Below are 10,186 nucleotides of genomic sequence, written 5' to 3'. Positions count from 1 at the left end.
ATTCGTCTGGTAGCGTGGAAACGCTACGGAAAATAATGCAGCTACGCCGTTTTCTGACACCACAGTGTTTTAAACGGTAGCAGTTGCATGTGTCGAGAGAACACCGCGCTAACGGCAGTCGTGGCCGAGTGGTTAAGGCGTCTGACTCGAAATCAGATTCCCTCTGGGAGCGTAGGTTCGAATCCTACCGGCTGCGTGCGATTTTGCGTAAAGAGGAGCAAACGTTTTCGCACACATGTGACATGCGTGGGCGAATGCGGGTGCAACCAGTGATGCCATTCTCAACAAGACGAAAATTTCCGTTTTAAGAATACTGAGTTTTCGCGACGACAGCTACTTACTGTGCCTTTCGGTTCACCTCGCACTGACGCTGGGACTGCAGAAAGCCGTCGCTGAGATGGTGAGTACACAGATGTGCTCGAAAGTGTTGGACAGAGCGGACATTTCATTTTCTTTTTATGAATCGCAATTTCAATCATTCGAGTGCGGCAAAAGCAGTGGTGCAGCGTTTTTTTTTTCTTTTCTTAAGATCTCGCAGCTGCTTGGAGGTATGTCCATCGTTTTAAGACGAACAGAAAACTAGCGTCAGCGGTGCGTCAGTGGGAAGTCGGTGAAGTCGCCATTGGAGCCATAAGTCAGTGGGAAATTAGTACACTTTCGTAACGGCTAATGGAAACCCTACAGCAAAGAGTGAGGCCACGCCGTTTTCTGCCATCAGATTGCTTCTAAAGATGGCGGCTTCACTTGTCGGGAGTCGCTTCCGCCACCGGCAGTCGTGGCCGAGTGGTTAAGGCGTCTGACTTGAAATCAGATTCCCTCTGGGAGCGTAGGTTCGAGTCCTGCCGACTGCGAAAATTTTCTCGCTCTCCAAAAGGCGGACGTTGAGCTGCATCCTAGCAGTTGCGTCACTACTAAACACGTGGGTCACCAGCAATGTGCAGTGTTATTTGATCGAGGGCGCAGCGTTACAGTCGCCCCCAGAAGCCGCAGCTCATCTCCTAGTCTCACAGCCGTCCACCAGGTGTTAGTACAAGTGTCGCCTCACTGGGCAGTGCAGATGTGTCCCATTTTAGCTTGCAGACGATGACGTGTAGCAATTTATGAGCTAACGCAAGTCGAATGTTTTACCGTGTGTATCTGCTAGATACTGCCTCTCATATGGTGAGAGGCTCACTCCTTCTTGTGTCTCGTTCTCTGCACACGAGTTGCCCCTGGCATCGATATAGCCACGTGTTTTTCTAGCGTCAGCGTGGGCGTCACGTCAAGTCAGCGAATTCAATATCACACGAATCGAGTCGACATGTTTGCTTGTTACGATGACGGAAGCTGAAGAAATGTGTGTGGAACTTCACTGCATCGGCTGCTCGCCCTTCAGCGTCCCTATGTCTTATCAGACGAAGGTGACTGTGAAATTGGCAACGAGGCACAAATTAACGAACACATGCAAATGGCAACCTTCGACGTCAGCCGAAATAGCTCAGTTGGGAGAGCGTTAGACTGAAGATCTAAAGGTCCCTGGTTCGATCCCGGGTTTCGGCAGGTATTCGTTTTCATGCGACGCCAATGGAATTACTCTGCGTTTGTGATCATGCAACTACCGCTGACAACAAAACTGACCCTCTCCTGTAGCTGTTCTGGTTGTCTATTGCATGCCATAAGAGGAACTTACTAGACAACTAACTCCCTTAGAAGCAAAAGAATTAAAAATATCCTACCGACTGCATTCCCCTTTTCTGTGTCAGGTGGTGAAGAACATCTTCAACGGAACCGTGAAATGAGCGAAAGCGTGGGAAACATTGCATTCGAAATGCTTGTGAATTTTCCAATTGCCCAGTGAGTGTCGACAAAACACGTAAATTCTCTGCTCCAACGTATGAGACGTAACAACTGGTACAATTTGTTGTTGCATCGTGTGTCAGCAGTCTTCGATAGTGTGTTACGGGCTTAGCGCGATAAGTTTGTAGACAGCATTTGGGCGACGTTTTATTAGTAACGGCCCCATGCAGCGATTGAACAACAGTAAAGGACATGAGTCAATGTATAGTTGTGCATCGTGGGAGGTTTTGCAGCCTTGTGTGAGCCCGGATAGCTCAGTCGGTAGAGCATTAGGCTTTTAACCTAAGGGTCCAGGGTTCAAGTCCCTGTCCGGGCGGAAATTTTAATACTTTGGTAGCGATTCGTCTGGTAGCGGTGGAAACGCTACGGAAAATAATGCAGCTACGCCGTTTTCTGACACCACAGTGTTTTAAACGGTAGCAGTTGCATGTGTCGAGAGAACACCGCGCTAACGGCAGTCGTGGCCGAGTGGTTAAGGCGTCTGACTCGAAATCAGATTCCCTCTGGGAGCGTAGGTTCGAATCCTACCGGCTGCGTGCGATTTTGCGTAAAGAGGAGCAAACGTTTTCGCACACATGTGACATGCGTGGGCGAATGCGGGTGCAACCAGTGATGCCATTCTCAACAAGACGAAAATTTCCGTTTTAAGAATACTGAGTTTTCGCGACGACAGCTACTTACTGTGCCTTTCGGTTCACCTCGCACTGACGCTGGGACTGCAGAAAGCCGTCGCTGAGATGGTGAGTACACAGATGTGCTCGAAAGTGTTGGACAGAGCGGACATTTCATTTTCTTTTTATGAATCGCAATTTCAATCATTCGAGTGCGGCAAAAGCAGTGGTGCAGCGTTTTTTTTTTCTTTTCTTAAGATCTCGCAGCTGCTTGGAGGTATGTCCATCGTTTTAAGACGACAGAAAACTAGCGTCAGCGGTGCGTCAGTGGGAAGTCGGTGAAGTCGCCATTGGAGCCATAAGTCAGTGGGAAATTAGTACACTTTCGTAACGGCTAATGGAAACCCTACAGCAAAGAGTGAGGCCACGCCGTTTTCTGCCATCAGATTGCTTCTAAAGATGGCGGCTTCACTTGTCGGGAGTCGCTTCCGCCACCGGCAGTCGTGGCCGAGTGGTTAAGGCGTCTGACTTGAAATCAGATTCCCTCTGGGAGCGTAGGTTCGAGTCCTGCCGACTGCGAAAATTTTCTCGCTCTCAAAAGGCGGACGTTGAGCTGCATCCTAGCAGTTGCGTCACTACTAAACACGTGGGTCACCAGCAATGTGCAGTGTTATTTGATCGAGGGCGCAGCGTTACAGTCGCCCCCAGAAGCCGCAGCTCATCTCCTAGTCTCACAGCCGTCCACCAGGTGTTAGTACAAGTGTCGCCTCACTGGGCAGTGCAGATGTGTCCATTTTAGCTTGCAGACGATGACGTGTAGCAATTTATGAGCTAACGCAAGTCGAATGTTTTACCGTGTGTATCTGCTAGATACTGCCTCTCATATGGTGGAGAGGCTCACTCCTTCTTGTGTCTCGTTCTCTGCACACGAGTTGCCCCTGGCATCGATATAGCACGTGTTTTCTAGCGTCAGCGTGGCGTCACGTCAAGTCAGCGAATTCAATATCACACGAATCGAGTCGACATGTTTGCTTGTTACGATGACGGAAGCTGAAGAAATGTGTGTGGAACTTCACTGCATCGGCTGCTCGCCCTTCAGCGTCCCTATGTCTTATCAGACGAAGGTGACTGTGAAATTGGCAACGAGGCACAAATTAACGAACACATGCAAATGGCAACCTTCGACGTCAGCCGAAATAGCTCAGTTGGGAGAGCGTTAGACTGAAGATCTAAAGGTCCCTGGTTCGATCCCGGGTTTCGGCAGGTATTCGTTTTCATGCGACGCCAATGGAATTACTCTGCGTTTGTGATCATGCAACTACCGCTGACAACAAAACTGACCCTCTCCTGTAGCTGTTCTGGTTGTCTATTGCATGCCATAAGAGGAACTTACTAGACAACTAACTCCCTTAGAAGCAAAAGAATTAAAAATATCCTACCGACTGCATTCCCTTTTCTGTGTCAGGTGGTGAAGAACATCTTCAACGGAACCGTGAAATGAGCGAAAGCGTGGGAAACATTGCATTCGAAATGCTTGTGAATTTTCCAATTGCCCAGTGAGTGTCGACAAAACACGTAAATTCTCTGCTCCAACGTATGAGACGTAACAACTGGTACAATTTGTTGTTGCATCGTGTGTCAGCAGTCTTCGATAGTGTGTTACGGGCTTAGCGCGATAAGTTTGTAGACAGCATTTGGGCGACGTTTTATTAGTAACGGCCCCATGCAGCGATTGAACAACAGTAAAGGACATGAGTCAATGTATAGTTGTGCATCGTGGGAGGTTTTGCAGCCTTGTGTGAGCCCGGATAGCTCAGTCGGTAGAGCATTAGGCTTTTAACCTAAGGGTCCAGGGTTCAAGTCCCTGTCCGGGCGGAAATTTTAATACTTTGGTAGCGATTCGTCTGGTAGCGGTGGAAACGCTACGGAAAATAATGCAGCTACGCCGTTTTCTGACACCACAGTGTTTTAAACGGTAGCAGTTGCATGTGTCGAGAGAACACCGCGCTAACGGCAGTCGTGGCCGAGTGGTTAAGGCGTCTGACTCGAAATCAGATTCCCTCTGGGAGCGTAGGTTCGAATCCTACCGGCTGCGTGCGATTTTGCGTAAAGAGGAGCAAACGTTTTCGCACACATGTGACATGCGTGGGCGAATGCGGGTGCAACCAGTGATGCCATTCTCAACAAGACGAAAATTTCCGTTTTAAGAATACTGAGTTTTCGCGACGACAGCTACTTACTGTGCCTTTCGGTTCACCTCGCACTGACGCTGGGACTGCAGAAAGCCGTCGCTGAGATGGTGAGTACACAGATGTGCTCGAAAGTGTTGGACAGAGCGGACATTTCATTTTCTTTTTATGAATCGCAATTTCAATCATTCGAGTGCGGCAAAAGCAGTGGTGCAGCGTTTTTTTTTTCTTTTCTTAAGATCTCGCAGCTGCTTGGAGGTATGTCCATCGTTTTAAGACGACAGAAAACTAGCGTCAGCGGTGCGTCAGTGGGAAGTCGGTGAAGTCGCCATTGGAGCCATAAGTCAGTGGGAAATTAGTACACTTTCGTAACGGCTAATGGAAACCCTACAGCAAAGAGTGAGGCCACGCCGTTTTCTGCCATCAGATTGCTTCTAAAGATGGCGGCTTCACTTGTCGGGAGTCGCTTCCGCCACCGGCAGTCGTGGCCGAGTGGTTAAGGCGTCTGACTTGAAATCAGATTCCCTCTGGGAGCGTAGGTTCGAGTCCTGCCGACTGCGAAAATTTTCTCGCTCTCAAAAGGCGGACGTTGAGCTGCATCCTAGCAGTTGCGTCACTACTAAACACGTGGGTCACCAGCAATGTGCAGTGTTATTTGATCGAGGGCGCAGCGTTACAGTCGCCCCCAGAAGCCGCAGCTCATCTCCTAGTCTCACAGCCGTCCACCAGGTGTTAGTACAAGTGTCGCCTCACTGGGCAGTGCAGATGTGTCCATTTTAGCTTGCAGACGATGACGTGTAGCAATTTATGAGCTAACGCAAGTCGAATGTTTTACCGTGTGTATCTGCTAGATACTGCCTCTCATATGGTGGAGAGGCTCACTCCTTCTTGTGTCTCGTTCTCTGCACACGAGTTGCCCCTGGCATCGATATAGCACGTGTTTTCTAGCGTCAGCGTGGCGTCACGTCAAGTCAGCGAATTCAATATCACACGAATCGAGTCGACATGTTTGCTTGTTACGATGACGGAAGCTGAAGAAATGTGTGTGGAACTTCACTGCATCGGCTGCTCGCCCTTCAGCGTCCCTATGTCTTATCAGACGAAGGTGACTGTGAAATTGGCAACGAGGCACAAATTAACGAACACATGCAAATGGCAACCTTCGACGTCAGCCGAAATAGCTCAGTTGGGAGAGCGTTAGACTGAAGATCTAAAGGTCCCTGGTTCGATCCCGGGTTTCGGCAGGTATTCGTTTTCATGCGACGCCAATGGAATTACTCTGCGTTTGTGATCATGCAACTACCGCTGACAACAAAACTGACCCTCTCCTGTAGCTGTTCTGGTTGTCTATTGCATGCTGAAACGTCCCCTTAGAACAATTGTACAAGCCTGTGCTTAACCTGACACACAATAATTTTAGCGCAACGCGATCTGACTATCAAAAATCCCTGCAAAAGAATGGCCCTGACAAACATTAAACTATACCTTTCACAAATCACTTACCTCACAAAAATCTTCGCTACTCAAGCTACTGCAAAACAGCGAGCGCCACTACTGCCAGCTAAATAAAAGATTCAAACCACTGAAGGTACTAACTACTGATAGGGATAGTTAGCAAATGAAAGATATTAATAGAGAACAAACAATGTATTTACCTTAATATTCATAATTGACATTCAGTCTTACAGATTATCAAAACTCCGCCATCTCTCTCCCCACGTCCACCACTGCTGGCGGCTCACCTCCAACTGCCCAGCGCTACGCGCTGTTCGCATCCAGCTATAGCAGTTCATGACAACAATGGCAGACAACAATGCAAACTAGCCACATACTGCACACAGCACAGCCACAGAGAGCGCTACGTAACGTTGCCAATAAGAAAACATAAACATCAAACTTACATAAAGAAAACATAAACAGCCTACTTACATAGAGAAAACATAAACAGCCTACTTACAATGCCATAAGAGGAACTTACTAGACAACTAACTCCCTTAGAAGCAAAAGAATTAAAAATATCCTACCGACTGCATTCCCTTTTCTGTGTCAGGTGGTGAAGAACATCTTCAACGGAACCGTGAAATGAGCGAAAGCGTGGGAAACATTGCATTCGAAATGCTTGTGAATTTTCCAATTGCCCAGTGAGTGTCGACAAAACACGTAAATTCTCTGCTCCAACGTATGAGACGTAACAACTGGTACAATTTGTTGTTGCATCGTGTGTCAGCAGTCTTCGATAGTGTGTTACGGGCTTAGCGCGATAAGTTTGTAGACAGCATTTGGGCGACGTTTTATTAGTAACGGCCCCATGCAGCGATTGAACAACAGTAAAGGACATGAGTCAATGTATAGTTGTGCATCGTGGGAGGTTTTGCAGCCTTGTGTGAGCCCGGATAGCTCAGTCGGTAGAGCATTAGGCTTTTAACCTAAGGGTCCAGGGTTCAAGTCCCTGTCCGGGCGGAAATTTTAATACTTTGGTAGCGATTCGTCTGGTAGCGGTGGAAACGCTACGGAAAATAATGCAGCTACGCCGTTTTCTGACACCACAGTGTTTTAAACGGTAGCAGTTGCATGTGTCGAGAGAACACCGCGCTAACGGCAGTCGTGGCCGAGTGGTTAAGGCGTCTGACTCGAAATCAGATTCCCTCTGGGAGCGTAGGTTCGAATCCTACCGGCTGCGTGCGATTTTGCGTAAAGAGGAGCAAACGTTTTCGCACACATGTGACATGCGTGGGCGAATGCGGGTGCAACCAGTGATGCCATTCTCAACAAGACGAAAATTTCCGTTTTAAGAATACTGAGTTTTCGCGACGACAGCTACTTACTGTGCCTTTCGGTTCACCTCGCACTGACGCTGGGACTGCAGAAAGCCGTCGCTGAGATGGTGAGTACACAGATGTGCTCGAAAGTGTTGGACAGAGCGGACATTTCATTTTCTTTTTATGAATCGCAATTTCAATCATTCGAGTGCGGCAAAAGCAGTGGTGCAGCGTTTTTTTTTTCTTTTCTTAAGATCTCGCAGCTGCTTGGAGGTATGTCCATCGTTTTAAGACGACAGAAAACTAGCGTCAGCGGTGCGTCAGTGGGAAGTCGGTGAAGTCGCCATTGGAGCCATAAGTCAGTGGGAAATTAGTACACTTTCGTAACGGCTAATGGAAACCCTACAGCAAAGAGTGAGGCCACGCCGTTTTCTGCCATCAGATTGCTTCTAAAGATGGCGGCTTCACTTGTCGGGAGTCGCTTCCGCCACCGGCAGTCGTGGCCGAGTGGTTAAGGCGTCTGACTTGAAATCAGATTCCCTCTGGGAGCGTAGGTTCGAGTCCTGCCGACTGCGAAAATTTTCTCGCTCTCAAAAGGCGGACGTTGAGCTGCATCCTAGCAGTTGCGTCACTACTAAACACGTGGGTCACCAGCAATGTGCAGTGTTATTTGATCGAGGGCGCAGCGTTACAGTCGCCCCCAGAAGCCGCAGCTCATCTCCTAGTCTCACAGCCGTCCACCAGGTGTTAGTACAAGTGTCGCCTCACTGGGCAGTGCAGATGTGTCCATTTTAGCTTGCAGACGATGACGTGTAGCAATTTATGAGCTAACGCAAGTCGAATGTTTTACCGTGTGTATCTGCTAGATACTGCCTCTCATATGGTGGAGAGGCTCACTCCTTCTTGTGTCTCGTTCTCTGCACACGAGTTGCCCCTGGCATCGATATAGCACGTGTTTTCTAGCGTCAGCGTGGCGTCACGTCAAGTCAGCGAATTCAATATCACACGAATCGAGTCGACATGTTTGCTTGTTACGATGACGGAAGCTGAAGAAATGTGTGTGGAACTTCACTGCATCGGCTGCTCGCCCTTCAGCGTCCCTATGTCTTATCAGACGAAGGTGACTGTGAAATTGGCAACGAGGCACAAATTAACGAACACATGCAAATGGCAACCTTCGACGTCAGCCGAAATAGCTCAGTTGGGAGAGCGTTAGACTGAAGATCTAAAGGTCCCTGGTTCGATCCCGGGTTTCGGCAGGTATTCGTTTTCATGCGACGCCAATGGAATTACTCTGCGTTTGTGATCATGCAACTACCGCTGACAACAAAACTGACCCTCTCCTGTAGCTGTTCTGGTTGTCTATTGCATGCCATAAGAGGAACTTACTAGACAACTAACTCCCTTAGAAGCAAAAGAATTAAAAATATCCTACCGACTGCATTCCCTTTTCTGTGTCAGGTGGTGAAGAACATCTTCAACGGAACCGTGAAATGAGCGAAAGCGTGGGAAACATTGCATTCGAAATGCTTGTGAATTTTCCAATTGCCCAGTGAGTGTCGACAAAACACGTAAATTCTCTGCTCCAACGTATGAGACGTAACAACTGGTACAATTTGTTGTTGCATCGTGTGTCAGCAGTCTTCGATAGTGTGTTACGGGCTTAGCGCGATAAGTTTGTAGACAGCATTTGGGCGACGTTTTATTAGTAACGGCCCCATGCAGCGATTGAACAACAGTAAAGGACATGAGTCAATGTATAGTTGTGCATCGTGGGAGGTTTTGCAGCCTTGTGTGAGCCCGGATAGCTCAGTCGGTAGAGCATTAGGCTTTTAACCTAAGGGTCCAGGGTTCAAGTCCCTGTCCGGGCGGAAATTTTAATACTTTGGTAGCGATTCGTCTGGTAGCGGTGGAAACGCTACGGAAAATAATGCAGCTACGCCGTTTTCTGACACCACAGTGTTTTAAACGGTAGCAGTTGCATGTGTCGAGAGAACACCGCGCTAACGGCAGTCGTGGCCGAGTGGTTAAGGCGTCTGACTCGAAATCAGATTCCCTCTGGGAGCGTAGGTTCGAATCCTACCGGCTGCGTGCGATTTTGCGTAAAGAGGAGCAAACGTTTTCGCACACATGTGACATGCGTGGGCGAATGCGGGTGCAACCAGTGATGCCATTCTCAACAAGACGAAAATTTCCGTTTTAAGAATACTGAGTTTTCGCGACGACAGCTACTTACTGTGCCTTTCGGTTCACCTCGCACTGACGCTGGGACTGCAGAAAGCCGTCGCTGAGATGGTGAGTACACAGATGTGCTCGAAAGTGTTGGACAGAGCGGACATTTCATTTTCTTTTTATGAATCGCAATTTCAATCATTCGAGTGCGGCAAAAGCAGTGGTGCAGCGTTTTTTTTTTCTTTTCTTAAGATCTCGCAGCTGCTTGGAGGTATGTCCATCGTTTTAAGACGACAGAAAACTAGCGTCAGCGGTGCGTCAGTGGGAAGTCGGTGAAGTCGCCATTGGAGCCATAAGTCAGTGGGAAATTAGTACACTTTCGTAACGGCTAATGGAAACCCTACAGCAAAGAGTGAGGCCACGCCGTTTTCTGCCATCAGATTGCTTCTAAAGATGGCGGCTTCACTTGTCGGGAGTCGCTTCCGCCACCGGCAGTCGTGGCCGAGTGGTTAAGGCGTCTGACTTGAAATCAGATTCCCTCTGGGAGCGTAGGTTCGAGTCCTGCCGACTGCGAAAATTTTCTCGCTCTCAAAAGGCGGACGTTGAGCTGCATCCTAGC

General features: G+C 48.5%; 18 non-coding genes across 18 annotated transcripts; all 18 read left to right on the top strand.

Moving 5' to 3' along the window:
- The first annotated feature begins 114 nt into the window (after nucleotides 1-114).
- Nucleotides 115-196, top strand: Trnas-cga (transfer RNA serine (anticodon CGA)). Its single transcript has one exon. It is a non-coding gene; the product is annotated as a tRNA-Ser (tRNA).
- A 573-nt stretch (nucleotides 197-769) lies between these two features.
- Trnas-uga (transfer RNA serine (anticodon UGA)) lies at nucleotides 770-851 on the top strand. The gene has a single exon. It is a non-coding gene; the product is annotated as a tRNA-Ser (tRNA).
- Nucleotides 852-1,466: 615 nt separating this feature from the next.
- Trnaf-gaa (transfer RNA phenylalanine (anticodon GAA)) lies at nucleotides 1,467-1,539 on the top strand. Its single transcript has one exon. It is a non-coding gene; the product is annotated as a tRNA-Phe (tRNA).
- Nucleotides 1,540-2,079: 540 nt separating this feature from the next.
- Trnak-uuu (transfer RNA lysine (anticodon UUU)) lies at nucleotides 2,080-2,152 on the top strand. Its single transcript has one exon. It is a non-coding gene; the product is annotated as a tRNA-Lys (tRNA).
- Nucleotides 2,153-2,290: 138 nt separating this feature from the next.
- On the top strand, nucleotides 2,291-2,372 carry Trnas-cga (transfer RNA serine (anticodon CGA)). The gene has a single exon. It is a non-coding gene; the product is annotated as a tRNA-Ser (tRNA).
- Nucleotides 2,373-2,944: 572 nt separating this feature from the next.
- Nucleotides 2,945-3,026, top strand: Trnas-uga (transfer RNA serine (anticodon UGA)). Its single transcript has one exon. It is a non-coding gene; the product is annotated as a tRNA-Ser (tRNA).
- Nucleotides 3,027-3,637: 611 nt separating this feature from the next.
- Nucleotides 3,638-3,710, top strand: Trnaf-gaa (transfer RNA phenylalanine (anticodon GAA)). The gene has a single exon. It is a non-coding gene; the product is annotated as a tRNA-Phe (tRNA).
- Nucleotides 3,711-4,249: 539 nt separating this feature from the next.
- Nucleotides 4,250-4,322, top strand: Trnak-uuu (transfer RNA lysine (anticodon UUU)). The gene has a single exon. It is a non-coding gene; the product is annotated as a tRNA-Lys (tRNA).
- A 138-nt stretch (nucleotides 4,323-4,460) lies between these two features.
- Nucleotides 4,461-4,542, top strand: Trnas-cga (transfer RNA serine (anticodon CGA)). The gene has a single exon. It is a non-coding gene; the product is annotated as a tRNA-Ser (tRNA).
- A 572-nt stretch (nucleotides 4,543-5,114) lies between these two features.
- On the top strand, nucleotides 5,115-5,196 carry Trnas-uga (transfer RNA serine (anticodon UGA)). The gene has a single exon. It is a non-coding gene; the product is annotated as a tRNA-Ser (tRNA).
- Nucleotides 5,197-5,807: 611 nt separating this feature from the next.
- On the top strand, nucleotides 5,808-5,880 carry Trnaf-gaa (transfer RNA phenylalanine (anticodon GAA)). Its single transcript has one exon. It is a non-coding gene; the product is annotated as a tRNA-Phe (tRNA).
- Nucleotides 5,881-7,023: 1,143 nt separating this feature from the next.
- Nucleotides 7,024-7,096, top strand: Trnak-uuu (transfer RNA lysine (anticodon UUU)). The gene has a single exon. It is a non-coding gene; the product is annotated as a tRNA-Lys (tRNA).
- Nucleotides 7,097-7,234: 138 nt separating this feature from the next.
- On the top strand, nucleotides 7,235-7,316 carry Trnas-cga (transfer RNA serine (anticodon CGA)). Its single transcript has one exon. It is a non-coding gene; the product is annotated as a tRNA-Ser (tRNA).
- A 572-nt stretch (nucleotides 7,317-7,888) lies between these two features.
- Nucleotides 7,889-7,970, top strand: Trnas-uga (transfer RNA serine (anticodon UGA)). The gene has a single exon. It is a non-coding gene; the product is annotated as a tRNA-Ser (tRNA).
- A 611-nt stretch (nucleotides 7,971-8,581) lies between these two features.
- Trnaf-gaa (transfer RNA phenylalanine (anticodon GAA)) lies at nucleotides 8,582-8,654 on the top strand. The gene has a single exon. It is a non-coding gene; the product is annotated as a tRNA-Phe (tRNA).
- Nucleotides 8,655-9,193: 539 nt separating this feature from the next.
- Trnak-uuu (transfer RNA lysine (anticodon UUU)) lies at nucleotides 9,194-9,266 on the top strand. Its single transcript has one exon. It is a non-coding gene; the product is annotated as a tRNA-Lys (tRNA).
- A 138-nt stretch (nucleotides 9,267-9,404) lies between these two features.
- Trnas-cga (transfer RNA serine (anticodon CGA)) lies at nucleotides 9,405-9,486 on the top strand. The gene has a single exon. It is a non-coding gene; the product is annotated as a tRNA-Ser (tRNA).
- Nucleotides 9,487-10,058: 572 nt separating this feature from the next.
- Nucleotides 10,059-10,140, top strand: Trnas-uga (transfer RNA serine (anticodon UGA)). The gene has a single exon. It is a non-coding gene; the product is annotated as a tRNA-Ser (tRNA).
- Nucleotides 10,141-10,186: the final 46 nt, after the last annotated feature.

The sequence above is a fragment of the Schistocerca cancellata genome, unplaced genomic scaffold, assembly GCF_023864275.1.
Source record: "Schistocerca cancellata isolate TAMUIC-IGC-003103 unplaced genomic scaffold, iqSchCanc2.1 HiC_scaffold_403, whole genome shotgun sequence".
NCBI lineage: Eukaryota > Metazoa > Arthropoda > Insecta > Orthoptera > Acrididae > Schistocerca > Schistocerca cancellata.
This window is presented reverse-complemented; position numbering and strand designations above follow the sequence as displayed.